General features: G+C 38.4%; 1 long non-coding RNA gene across 1 annotated transcript in view; it reads right to left on the reverse strand.

Moving 5' to 3' along the window:
- Positions 1 to 14,653, reverse strand: part of LOC116738430 — a 65,381-nt gene that overhangs the window by 36,334 nt on the left and 14,394 nt on the right. Inside the window, exon 2 of the long non-coding RNA XR_004344366.1 lies at positions 8,892 to 8,994. This is a non-coding gene — a long non-coding RNA (uncharacterized LOC116738430). The remainder of the gene's footprint in view (positions 1 to 8,891; positions 8,995 to 14,653) is intronic.

A 14,653-nucleotide genomic window follows, 5' to 3' on the forward strand; every position in this document is an offset into this window, starting at 1 on the left:
CCTTCTGGGAGTCCTGGGGAGCTAGAATTACTGAAGCAACATTTTGATGGTACCTGCTGAAGCCATAGTCAATTCTAGAATTTGCTGCTCTGCTTGGGAAAGGAAAGTCTGAACTTTTATTTGGATTCCTGGGGGACTCCCTGGGTCTTGTTGCCTGAGGCAGGAAATAAAGCAAATTCCTGAGAGGATTGGGGCAGGGATGAGCACATCAAGAAGTCATGAGTAAAAAGCTTCAACCCAAACATACTCTATGTCCTCAGAATTTGGGTATCCTGGATGAGGATGAATTTGCCTCATGAAAGCCCCCTGTCCATCTACCACTTCAAGAGTCTGTCCAGGGTTGTCTCCTAGTCAATCTTAGTCCACTGCTCCATCTCTGTGCCTCCAACCTGAGTTTCCTCTCACCCAGGCCCTGCAGATTGGTAGTGAAATCAGATTGGTTCTTGACCCTGGCTTCCTCTAAAACCATCTGCAGATGTCCCCTGTCTGTATTCCCAAAGCCAGCCAGTAGAGCCACACCTCTGGTCGGCCAGGCAAAGACTGAATGCTCTAATATAGAGATCTCTAAAGGTTCTACACAGAGATTCAGCAAGGACCCTCAAGGAAGGGGATAAGTTTGGTCATGGAGTGATCAACACTTTTAGTCATTCAATAGTAAACTTGACCCTTGAAACAACACAGGTTTGAATGGCACAGGTTCACTTACATGCAGATTTTTTTTTATACATACAGTACAGTATTGTAAATGTATATTCTCCTTACGATTTTCTTAATAACTTTTTCTTCTCTAGCTTTCTTTACTATAAGCATATATATATATAATGTGTATATATATATAAAACACATAATATATATAAAACACATTATATGTAATTATATTATATATTATTTATATATATATATAATTTATATATATAAATATATATCTAATTATATATTTATATATTTATATATTTATATATGTATTTATTATTAAATATAATTTATTTCTATAAATTTATTATATTAAATATAATATATTTCTACTTAAATATATATTTATATTTATATATTTATATATAATTATATATATAATTTTTTATAATTATATATAATGTGTTTTATATATATTTTGTGTTTTATATATATATACTATATATATAAAATATGTGTTGGGGCGCCTGGGTGGCGCAGTTGGTTAAGCGTCCGACTTCAGCCAGGTCACGATCTCGCGGTCCGTGAGTTCGAGCCCCGCGTCAGGCTCTGGGCTGATGGCTCAGAGCCTGGAGCCTGCTTCCGATTCTGTGTCTCCTTCTCTCTCTGCCCCTCCCCCCTTCATGCTCTGTCTCTCTCTGTCTCAAAAATAAATAAACGTTAAAAAAAAAATTAAAAAAAAAAAAATATGTGTTAAAATATGTTAATATGTTAAAACTCTTCATGTTATGGGTAAGGCTTTCAGTCAATAGTAGGCTATTAGTAGTTAAGTTTTGGGCAAGTCAAAAGTTATACACAGGTTTTCAGCTGGGGGGAGGGTTGGCGCCCCTAACCCTCACATTGTTCAAGGGGTCAACTGTACTTACTGAGTGCCGGTGCTGTGACAGAACTAGGCTAGGTACTTGGGGTACAGCAAAGAACAAGGCCTACCTGGGCCCTATCCTCACAGAACTCAGTCACCTTCTGACCTGCTGATATTCTGCTTCCTTACCCACTTTCAGCAGCACACTTTTAGGCTTGAGAGCAGCTTACATCTTTCCAATTCTGACATGGGCAAAAAAGAGAGCTATACCCTCACGGACCAACACCACTGAATAGCAATAAAGCAAGCAATGAGTAGAAGCAAGTTTCATTCCAACCCTTCTACCTGATTCTCACTTCAGTTCATGCATTGTTGCCCTGGGATATCCATGATCTATGGGGACCTCTAGCATATATCCATCAGTAGCTTCAAGTTGCTTCTCTTGTGCAAAGGAAGAAAATATGATAGACGATAAATACCCTATGGCTATTCGGTATAGTACATGTTGAACCTGATTTTTCCACTTGAATACGTGGAGGTAATTTAGCTCATTGGAGTATATATGACAGCAGGAAAAATGTAACTCATGAAACCATATTTATTTTCCATTCATCTTATAACATCTCTCACCAGATTAAAGTACTCGAAACCAAGAATCATAGTCCCCTGCAGGGCACATAACTGATTAGAAAGATACGTCCCTGAATTATAATGTTGATTCCTTAAGGGTAAAACAAGGAGACAGACTACTCACTTATTAACAGATCCCAAGATAAGGCTCCTCTCATCTGTGACTATGGATACTGGTTTCTCTGAATTCTGCAAAGCTTCTAATGTCTAACTTAAATCCCTCCAAATACCATTTAATCCTTACTCTCTTATGCTAACCTCAGTGATTTTAAATTTTGAAGATCAAATGGACATCATTTAGGTAATAAACCTTAATAACCAAGAGTTTGATTCAGCATTCTTAAATTCTAAAATTATTTTTTAATTGTTTATTTCATGGTTTTTATATTTATTGCAATCAAATGTATCTCATTTTGTGGAATAAGCACATTCCACATGGCTCACTTTTAAAGTGCCTCTTTCCCCTGACATTCATATAAAACCAGTTCCAAGACAAAAGAAAATCACCTTTAATGATGCAGAGATCTTTTTTTAATTATACATTTAAAGGAGAATTTTTTAGGAAATAATAATAATACACACATGAAGACTAAAGTTTCTTTTGTTTGACAGAATCACTTTGAGAGTTAAATGGAAAACAGCAATTATAGCTTAAGAACAGAACATCCTAGACTAAAAATTCATTCAGCTTTTATCAAATCTCCTTGCCATCATTTTACAAAAGAATAACAGGAAACTCTCCTTGGGTGCTCAGACCTTGTTTCCTAGCAATTGATAGAGGCTGCAGGCACTCAGGAATAAGCAATTGAGCTAAGACTGAGGAGAGTAGAAACTGAAATTCCAAATATCACAGGAAGTGGATCAATAGACAATTATTGAAAAGTGGACCACCCTCTTATTATCTGTTAGCCAATATCAAGTTAGGCTTTGGACACCATCCAATAATTCCTTTAATCAACCAGAATCCACATATATCTATAAAGGTTGAGAAGCGGGGCAGAACAGGTAAGAACAAAATAACTGTCTAGTAAAAGGAGGCCAAAACATAATGTTGTGTGTGTCAGGTTGTAGAGTGTCCCAGGGTTCAGCACCTGACCCAAAGACACCAGTTATGGTGTGTGTGTGTGTGTGTGTGTGTGTGTGCATGTGGGCATGTATGTACATACACAAACATGCACACACAAATAACAAAGCAGTAACAACATCATGACTTTGCTAGGGGTTGTTATAGACTAAATCAGAAGAAAAGATAAGGAAAAAGAATACAGATCTGAATATTCAGCTTATTTGCAATTACATAAAAGCAAAGTAAATTCACCAAACTTTATGGTTATTTCTATGACAGTGGATGGTTTATCTTTGCACTTTTCTGTATTTTCCTAATTTCCATGGTGAGCATGCATCTTTGACTTCCATATATAATGAGGAAATGTTTTGTTTTTAAAAAGAAAGAAAAGATTTGAGATCAAGGAAAAGCATGCAAAGGGAAATTCTCCTGGGAAGACTAATAAAAGGAAGACTCAGTCAAGAAGGTAGAAATGAAGGTAGAAGAGAAAACATTAAAATCCACCTGAGAGGCTGCATGTAAAGTGAGGTCAGAGTTGGGCTTAAAGGCAGCTCTAGGAATGACACAAAGGAGAGACTGTAAAAGTGATGGACTACTTAGTAAGGTTCTATAGCTGTAATTTACCCCCTTGTGTACCCCCAAATTGCCTCACACTGTAATAAAATAGACTCTGGAGCTAAATTACCAAATGAATGTGCAACTCAAGACCCACTTTGGAAGAGGACATAGAGGAGTAGAAAGGAAAGAACAGCTGTCTCAAAAGGTGCCATCTAGAGGGGACATCCCTCAATGCCAATGGGGAACAGGCCATCATCTCAGGAGCAGACTGGTGGGTACGCAGAGCAGTATCTCTTAACCCTCAGAGACATAGCAGGAAACAATGGCATCCCAAAGGCAGACCCGGGTGAGAGGTATGAAAGACTATAGAGTGCTCAGTGTGAAAGGTGTCATCCAAGCCTTCTTTCCCATCATCCAGGATTTGACAACCTGACAGTGAATTTCTAAGGAATGTACATTAAGTACATGATAAGAGGGAAATAGTTCATGTATGTTGGTTCTCAACCTTTCTCTTCCTCTGATGCTTAAGAGAGTTCTGTCTTGACCCTTCTCACCTCACCTCCCAGCCCTGCTTGGCTAAATAAGCTCTTTTCGGGGCACCCGGGTGGCTCAGTCGGTTAAGCGTCCAACTTCAGCTCGGGTCATGATCTCGCGGTCCGTGAGTCGAGCCCTGCATCCGGCTCTGTGCTGACAGCTCAGGGCCCAGAGCCTGTTTCAGATTGTCTGTTTCAGATTCTCTCTGACTCTTCCCCATTCATGCTCTGTCTTTGTCTCAAATATAAATAAACGTTAAAAAAAATTATACATAAATAAATAAGCAAGCTCTTTTGGACCTTGTAATGCAGAGGAAAGGTGCTGGTGAGGATGCAGAAGGGCGAGAACTGGTGGGGTGGGTGTAGGGCTGTTGGTGGGAGGGTGAGGTAAAGGAGATAGGGGAGCTGCTTCAGAATAAGGGAAATGGATGGAAGAGAAAAGGAGATGTTAAAGATATATTACTATGGTCTCCTTATCTCCCCTTTCAGAGTTCAAGAAAGTCAAGAGAAGGGCTGAGACCTTTGGAAATTATTTTTAAATGATGGACTGTATTATTTTAACCACAATAGTGTTCTGAGACTGTCCCAGGAGAGTGCAGGCTTTAAAAAGATTACATGTTGATGAGGCACACCTCATTCCCATAGGGACCTTGGGGCTCAGGGGTGAAGCTAACTAGAGTCCAATAAAACCACAGCAAAAATTTACTTCCTAATGTTCTTGTGTGTGTTGGCTAAAATAAGGGTCTATAGCCCTTACTGTTTCCCCCCAGGTTTGTTTTTTTTTTTTCCTAACAGAATTGTTCCTGAAGCTTCTAACTCTGTAAGCTGCTCAAATTCCTCTGACAGTACAGAAGGTATAAAAGCTCATCATGTTGGAAGTGAAAGGGTAAAAAAATGATAATATCTTCCATAAGCTTGAGTTGCACAGAAATGTCTACTCTGGGTATGTTTTAAAGGATGAACCAAATCTGAAATATTCGTTGTATCTAGAGCATGATGCTTGACAATTTCATACCTTGGTGCTCTCTAATGAAAGGAAGACTCCCTTTAATGAAATCAACTGTATTTAGCATAAGTAGAAATAATGGGCCATTCTGTGTACATCAAGATGGTGCTACTAGTCTTATATGCACAGTCATAGGCATATACACAAGATGCACACTAGGACCTGCTGGGGGTCATGAGAACTTAATGGTAAACCCTGAGCCTTGGTAAATACTAAAGAACTAAATGGTAACAAATGACCTCTGTGACATGGTGCAGAAATATTCACTGCCATGGTACAATCTAGGACAAAGTTAGGAAGAATGGGTGTGTATGCTACCACCCCACCTCCAGTGACCAGGGCAGACATCATTAATTAATCGATACAGTCTTTCCTGCTGAACCAGACATGATCCCAGAAAACTTTTCATTGTAGCTCTCCAGGAGTCACTCTCGATGGATTGGAGCTGACGCATGAGATGAAATCTATTTGCCATTCCTAGTCTCTGGGATGGTGAGGGCCAAAATGTCAATGTGGGCATGAGTGTGCAAAGATCCCACCCCAGGGGCACACAAAGGTATTGGAGTTGACAGTGCAGAGATAAAGAGACAGCGGAACTGTCTTTATGCAAAGGGCAACAGGAGGCAGAAAAGGCCCCCCTGTTTATAATCCCCAAACCTCTCCTATTTCACCTCTTGGTTTTAGGTACTGAGGGCTACTATTTGAACAAAGTTATTTTCAGAAAAGAGCAATTTTTGAGTTGTTGTCTTTTATAAATAGCTTGGCTCAAATTAATTTTTCACATCAATAAATCAGACACCCAGAAAGACCGTGAAGGATTAGGGTTCAAGATGGATTAGGTATGAATTGGCAAATGATTAGCAATTAGCTAAAGAAGGTGCAAAGGGGTAGGTACAAAACACTACTTCCCACCCACAGCTCTCAGGAGGTCAGCCCTATAGCCGGTAAACTGAGTATCAGATCCTCAAAATCCCATAGTAAATAAGCGGGGGGAAACATTGGATTAGGGATTTATCTTCAATAAATAAAATTAAAATTTAAGAAAATAAGTTTGTTTTATCTTACTTTTTAATTAGGTTCTAATTGGCACACTATATACTAAGTCTGAAGAACTCAAATATTTGAGTTTGAACAACTAAAATATTTATATTAGGAGACATAACTTTTCCAACAAAAAGAGTATAATAACATTATATAATTTCCTTCACTTCATGATCAACTTTTGTAGTAAGATTATAAAGAGGATAACTTCTCAGAATACTTAAGGACATATTAATTTACCAATATCAACACCTACCTTTGCTATTCATATCATTTGCTTTGAACATCTATAACCTCATACGTCATAACCCTTACTAGTTTTCTCTTCAGTTGTTAACTTATCTGACTTTCCCAAACTTCATTTGTATGTGATCTGAGCAATGTTCCAACATCATTTTCTTTAACCTCATGAAATCCTTAAATGTTGCAAAAGTGACAATTTCACTTCACAATCTATTTACATTGAGTTTGCATTTTCACCGTCAAAGTTTACAATATTCATCAGTAAAAATGACTGGGAAAATATGTTGTAAGGTGAGAAGAGTCAGACTGGTATTAAGCAAGATAGATACATGAGAGGGGACAAATTTGACAATATTTCATGTGATAATAAATGTTGCTTCCCCACAAAATCTCGTAATTGTTATGACTGGACTCCCGACCACCCAGCTATTCTGGATGTGTATGTAATTATGCCACCTTCCTCCCTGGGCCACAGATGATTGGATCAGAGATGGACATCTGACCCAACTAAACCAATCATCTCTTTCCTGGGAATCTGGGATTGAGACTCAGTTATATGTATAGAACAGTGATCTCTCAACTTTTTTTGATTGCATATCTCTAATAGTAAAAATATTTAACTACACTTTCCATAAATAATTTTTTATTTATAAATTACATTCACAATTATATTTATAAATTATATGAATGTAACATTTTAATCTTTCAAACATTTTATATGAGTTTAAATATTTTAATATTTTAAATTTATGACTAATTTTAAAATCTTTTCATTTAAAAAAATTTTTTTCATGTTTACTTATATTTGAGAGACAGACAGAGCATGAACAGGGGAGGGGTAGAGAGAGAGGGAGACACAGAATCCAAAGCAGGCTCCAGGCTCTGAGCTGTGTCAGCACTGAGCCTGATGTGGGGCTCAAACTCAAGAGCTGTGAGATCATGACCTGAGCCAAAGTTGGTCGCTTAACCGACTGAGCCACCCAGGTGCCCCTTTTTGTTCTTTATTAAAAATTATTAATAAAATATTTAAAATTTTTGAATGATATTCATTTATTATTCATTGTTTTAAGAAACTTCAATTCTATGACACAAAAATTCATGTTGGATCCTATGTTCACATATAATACTTGGTTTTAATGGCTGCATAGCTGAAAACCTAACTCTTATGACAACAGATCCCAATGGATAAAAAGACACTTTCTACATTACGATTTTTCAGGGTGCCTGGGTGGCTCTCGGTTAAGCAACTGATTTCATGTCAGGTCATGATCTTGTGGTTTGTGGGTTCAAGCCCTGAGTTGGGCTCTGTGCTGACAGCTCAGAGCCTGGAGCCTGCTTCAGATTCTGTGTCTCCTTCCCTCTCTGCCCCTCCCCCGCCCACACTCTGTGTCTCTCTCCTTCAAAAATAAATTAAACATTAACATTTAATATAATTTAATTAACATTTAAAAATAAGTGTTTGGCTTTCACTTTTAAAAAAAATTATGATTTTTTTAATCCCAACCACCAATTATGCAAAGGCTTTTGTTGAAATTAGGCTCATAAATTCCCAGCATCTCTGATGTCAATTAGTTCTTACAAACTAATCAAACCCACTGACTTTCTCTTCTGGAAACTTTTATACCAGTTAGAAAATTCTGGTTTTTGAAGTACAGAACTGTCAAGGTTTTTGTGGTTGAGACACATTGTTTTCAACAACAAAATCATATAATGATAGAAACATTTCCAAACACCCATTTTCAAGATGTTTCTCCATAGCAAGAGGTCTTTTGAAAAGCAGATATTTTCTCTCTCGTTGATAAAATATCACCTTTGCCTTGAAGAAGGAGATAAACCTTTATTTTAAATAGCTGCTAGTGTCACAGAAAAGGCCAGTGAATTTAGAATCATTATTGAAAAACAAAAATGTGTTATACATCTTTAAAAAGGACCATTCTTTTGTCACAAGATGACCAGAAAACATCTTTTCTCATGGCCATGTACTTTCTTTTTACAAAGTTTGGGATGATTCTACTATTGAAGTCCTTGTTTGTATCAATTAACCACTTAAATGACCTCCTGTGGCACTTTGTACCCTTCTGGCTTCAATTCTTTCCTACACAAAATTGAATATGAATAGCAGAGAATGGATTTCACATGTGCAGCTAATACTCTAGTCTTACCTCAGAATTATTTTTCATTCTAATGAAAGCAACTGCTCCATTAGTGGTTACACATAGGTATAAAACATTATATTTTATTAAAGAATTCATTTCCCATATGACTGTGGCTGACAGTTTCATGCCCTGTGCAGTGTGTTCAAACACAGATGCCTCATACCTTGGATGTTCAGTTTCACTGGGTTATTTTGCCAGCAGTAGACAGCATGTGTGAATATTTGTCCATCATCAGGAATCCAGAGGCCACATATCTAACCTCTCCCCTTCACCAAAAGAAAGAAGCTGTTTTATTAACAATAGATACAGGCAAGAAAGCATCAATTATAATGACAAGAAAGTACAAGAAAAAGCAAGTGAGAAAAAAGATGATCATTGGTGGGATTATTTAACCCCTTTCTCCTGATCACAGCTACTCTGCAGAAAATGCAGAGCATAATCACTTTGAAGAGCCCTGAATATGGGTTATTTTAGCTCCCTAGTCAGGATCTAATGCACCTGAATGAAATGCACTTTTTTTTTTTAAATCCCTTTTCTGAGTCCTTTGTTCTCAAGGAATATCACAGTAATGAGCTGGATACCCAAAGTACAGTTATTATTTCTAAATGCTCCAATGGCTCGGCCTACATATGCTCTCAAAATATTTGAGTCACTGGAGGAAATTAAGAAAGTCTACCAGAGGATTAGAAGGGATTTCCAAAGAAATCATATTTTCACCTCAAATCAAAAACTCTTAGTCTGCCTTGACTACAAGCCTTGGCTCTTATTCTCACCATATGTGCAATATTTTGGATGTTTCTCACTGATATAAAGAACTGAAATTTAATTTCAAAAGGCTGAATAGACATGACATTTACCAAATTAAAAGAAAGCACAATCTCCATACATACACTCTTCATACAAATACCTTTCAGTCTTAAAATTTAACAAAGCTCCTCTGATCGCACATGGAATTTACACCTGAACCGAGTGTGACATCTCTAGTGGGTGGGTCTTTCCTTGCCATTGGTAAGTGAGTGGAGTCTTTGGTAAAGTTTATCAATCTTATGTATGTATTTATTAGCAGTATTGCTTTCGGTTCCTTAGGGTAGGGTGCCTGGACATCTTTACTTCTCAAGCCTGTTTGGAGGTGAGAGTATTTGATTCAGCAGACATGTGCTGAGCTCCTGCTTTGTACAAAGATTCAGTTTCAGTTTTGAGAGGGTTTCAAAAATGAAGAGGTTCCTACCTACAAGAACTTCCTCAGGGAAGATGAGATACACTCATTTTTTTTTTTTTTTTTTTTTTTTTTAATGCTGGGAAAGTCAACAATACAAGAGTTACTAAGTGTTAAAAGGGCTCAGTTCCGGGGCGCCTGGGTGGCGCAGTCGGTTAAGCGTCTGACTTCAGCCAGGTCACGATCTCGCGGTCCGTGAGTTCGAGCCCCGCGTCAGGCTCTGGGCTGATGGCTCGGAGCCTGGAGCCTGTTTCCGATTCTGTGTCTCCCTCTCTCTCTGCCCCTCCCCCGTTCATGCTCTGTCTCTCTCTGTCCCAAAAATAAATAAAAACGTTGAAAAAAAAATTTAAAAAAAAAAAGGGCTCAGTTCCAAAATTCTAAACTATTACATGGTAATAATTAATTAGCTGAATAATCCAGGCTAAAAGCTAAATCTTCTCTTCTCCTTAGATCAAAACTAAAGTTTCCATAGGTTTAAAGTACAGAAGTAAAATGTATAAGGAGGCAGAAGAGACAAATGGGATAAGTATACTGAAGCATAACTGGGCTTTTAACCCCTGAATAAATATGATCTAACTCTGTGCTTCCCAGTGTAAAAAGGCACAAAGTAGAGAAGGGGCTGGATTTTTTAATGACAGGATCTCATGGATAGCACTGAGTCTGAATCATCAGGATCCACTGTCTAGTTATGGATCAGTCAAATGCAGATACTGGACCCAAGATGAGTGAACTCTCAGTGACAAGGTAATACTAAATGGACTGGACCAGTTCCTAAACCCAGAAAGCTAATCCCTCATTCTTCATTCAAACCATGATTTATTCTGAAACAAATTTTAAGCTGCTTAGAAATATGCAAACATGTTACAAGAAAAGATAAATCCAAAATAAAAACATAATGCAGGGGCGCCTGAGTGGCTCAGCTGATTAAGCATCCAACTTTGGCTCAGGTCATGATCTCATGGTTTGTGAGTTTGAGCCCTGCATCGGGCTCTGTGCTAACAGCTCAGAGCCTGGAGCCTGCTTCAAATTCTGTGTCTCCTCCTCTCTCTGCCCCTCCCATGCTCATGCTCTGTCTCTCTCTGTCTCTCAATAATAAACATTTAAAAAAAATTTTTAAACAAAACAAAACATAAGGCAAAGAGCAAATAAAACTAAGAAAGCAAGATGGCATTGGGAGTGAAGTCAGCCCACAGAGTAGAGCAGGAGTCCCTGTGTTCTTTCTTGAGTAGCCTCCTCATTGCTGGAATAAAGAGGCAAACCCAGTTAGTTACATGATGCACTGCCACCATCCTGGTTATTAAGAAAATAAAGAAGCCAAACAATGATCAGAAGATTATCCAGAGAGTGCCTGGGTGGCTCAGTGGGTTAAGCGTCTAACTCTTGATTTCAGCTCAGGTCATGACCTCACAGTAGTGAGACTGAACCCCGTGTTGGACTCTGTGCTGACAGTGGGAAGCCTGCTTGGGGATTCTCTATCTCCATCTCTCTCTCTGCCCCTCCCCTGCTCTTGTGCTTTCTCTATCTCTCTCTCTCAAAATAAATAAATAAACATTTTTTCTTAAAGTGTGGAGTAATTAAATCATGCTTTCTTTATCAGTTTGCAAGATCCACTCTGAGAGAATCAAAGGTCAGTTACAAAATCAGTTTAGGGCCCAACAAAAAGGATCTGAGAGCTCATGGCACCACGTCATGAGCCTAGATTCAGAAACACAAAGTCATGACTCTACGAACTCCTTTGTAACATGATTAATGACATGATTCAGACTGTATAAGGTAAAACGAGTAATACCAGTGCTAATTCCACCCCAAGCATCACATTTCAGTGCTTTTTAAATTTGGTTTTGTTCATTTATGTTAGTTTATGTTTCAGATGAAAAGTTTCTAGAAAACAGGTTACAGGGCAGTTATAGGCTGAACTGTGACCCCCTAATTCATATGTTGAAATCCTAATCCCCAGCACCTCAGAATGTGAATGTATTTGGATATAGGACCTTTTAAAGATGTACTTAAGGAAAAATGAAGACATATGGGTGGGCCCTAATCCAAATATGACTGATGTTCTTATAAGAAGAGATTAGGACATGAACATGCATGGAGGAGTTTCATGTGAAAACACCAGAAAAAGATGGCCATCTGCAAGCCAAGGAGAGAGGTTTCAGAATAAAACTAACCTAGCTGACATGTTGATCTTGAACTTCTAGCTTCTAGAACTGTGAAGAAATAAATTTCTGTTGTTCAAGCCATCCAGTCTGTGGTATTTGTTATGACAGCCCTAGAAAATGAATACAAGAGCTATTTAAATTTCTCTGAATAGGGTCAAGTCTCAAGACTATATGTAAAATAGGTGCCTTTAGTGGGGCAGGCAGAAACGCAACAGATGGACAGGACTTTAGGGTTGTAGGTATGGCATTTAAAAATCAGGAATCGGGGCGCCTGGGTGGCGCAGTTGGTTAAGCGTCCGACTTCAGCCAGGTCACGATCTCGCGGTCCGTGAGTTCGAGCCCCGCGTCAGGCTCTGGGCTGATGGCTCAGAGCCTGGAGCCTGTTTCCGATTCTGTGTCTCCCTCTCTCTCTGCCCCTCCCCCATTCATGCTCTGTCTCTCTCTGTCCCAAAAATAAATAAACGTTGAAAAAAAAAATTTTAAAAATCAGGAATCGAATCAGGCATGGTCAGAGAGGATAAAAGATCTATTATCTCTTATTTTACATATTAAGATTTCTCAGTGTTCTCAGAAGTAAGTCTATGGTGGGAGGTGAGAGGCAGGAAGGACTTCTGGGCCACTTTGATACCATTGGGGGTTTAGGAGAGATTATGTTGAGAAATTACTTTGAAGAGAGATTTGGACTACTGTCTAGTCTAAAAGCAGTGATTTTAAATAACACAGTCCATTGCTATACCTTGGTCTTAACAATGTTCAAGGAGAAATAAGGTTATAATAATAGAATGCTCCATATGTATCTGTTTTTGCCCCCACCCACTATTGCAGGACTTCTTACCCTGCCGTTGGTCTCTTACCCCTCTTCTTTGTTTCAAGTGATTCCCAGGGAGAGATTCTTCCATGAACACAGGCTTCTCATGATCTCTATCACTGTCTATCTAATTGTCTATTATTTATAACATTTTAAAGACCTGTTTAGGGGCCCCTGGGTGGCTCAGGTCATGATCTCATAGCTTGTGAGTTTGAACCCTGTGTTGGGCTCTGAGCTGTCACAGCACAGCTGTGCTGACAGCTCAGAGCCTGGAGCCTGCTTCAGATTCTGTGTCTTCCTCTCTCTGTGTCCCTCCTCTGCTCACACTCTGTCTCTCTGTCTCTCAAAAAATCAATAAACATTAAAAAGGAAATTGAAAAAAAAGACCTGTTTAATATGTTTCATAAGTTTTAAGGTAGTTTGGATGTCTAAATTTTATATATATTTCATAATAAGAGTAATATAATCACAATAAAAGAAAATTTGAAAAGAGATAAAAGAAAAAAAATCACCCATAGTCTCATCATTCTAAGGTAATTGCTAGCATTTGACTGATTTTCCTTTCAACTTTTTTACTCCATGCATAAGAACTTTTCACCAAAAGTTGTAATTTTAATATATACACAACCTTCTATACTCCTTAAAAAAATAAACTTAATATTGTATCATAAGCCTTTGTCAATGGTGCAACAGAATTTTCTTAAACATCATTTTAATGATATATAATATAGCATAGAGCTGACACAATAGTTTACTTATCAGTTTCCCAATTCCCAATTAGGTTATTTCAAATTCTTTAAAAATAAAGAACTATAAACGACATGGATGTCTTTGACAATGGATATGTTTGAACATATTTCTTTTCTTCCTATTTTGCATTTCTCCCTTGGAACACATTCCCATTGTCTGAATTACTGTGTGAAGGGGCAGGCTAATTTTTGTGCAGATGCTTAGAGAATGTCCTACTGTTGGCGATAGGATCTGCTATAGAGAATTTGTATAGAGGCCACTATTCTCATTTTAACCTATGCCAAGATCCGCAGGGAATCTTGGGAATACTACCATTGCCTTTTGGGGGAATCATCTATCTAGTTCATAGATAGTGCATTTTGCTTGATAAATTTGCAGGATCAGTCTGGTGAAATTCAAGATAAAGATGGGATCAGAGTACATCTAAGACTCACACAAAGGGTTGATAGAAGTCTACTTCATATCCTCACAGACACTTCGTGTATCAGTGAATGAGAGAGTGAGCTCAGGAAAGCAGGCCTCAGAGAAGCAGCTCTGTTGCACTAGTCAGGGAGGAGACCCTGGGACTCAGTAACTGTGTCACTGGCTGTGGGTCTTGCTTGGGGCACAATATATCAAGTTTTCACCCACCTGGGCCTCGATTTCATGAACGGTGAGAGCATGACCTGAGTCAAAATCAAAAGTCAGATGCTTAACCAACTGAGCCACTCAAGTGTCCCCATAAACACTTCTAGATACCCACTGTGTCCACGTTGCCTTCTCTGCTAGGAGCTATTGGAAACAAAGACAAGACTACCCAGTGGATTTGGTCCGTACCTTCAAACAGCCCTTTAGGCTGTTTTAGAAATAATAGCAGAAGTGAAAAGGCTACCCTCACTACATACACACTTAAGTGTCTACTGGATTCACAGTTATCATAGATGAGACAAAATGATAAGAAAAATCGCCCAAACTTTCAATAAGTAGCAGGACTTGACAGCTTGACCACA

Source organism: Lynx canadensis, chromosome D4, assembly GCF_007474595.2.
Source record: "Lynx canadensis isolate LIC74 chromosome D4, mLynCan4.pri.v2, whole genome shotgun sequence".
NCBI lineage: Eukaryota > Metazoa > Chordata > Mammalia > Carnivora > Felidae > Lynx > Lynx canadensis.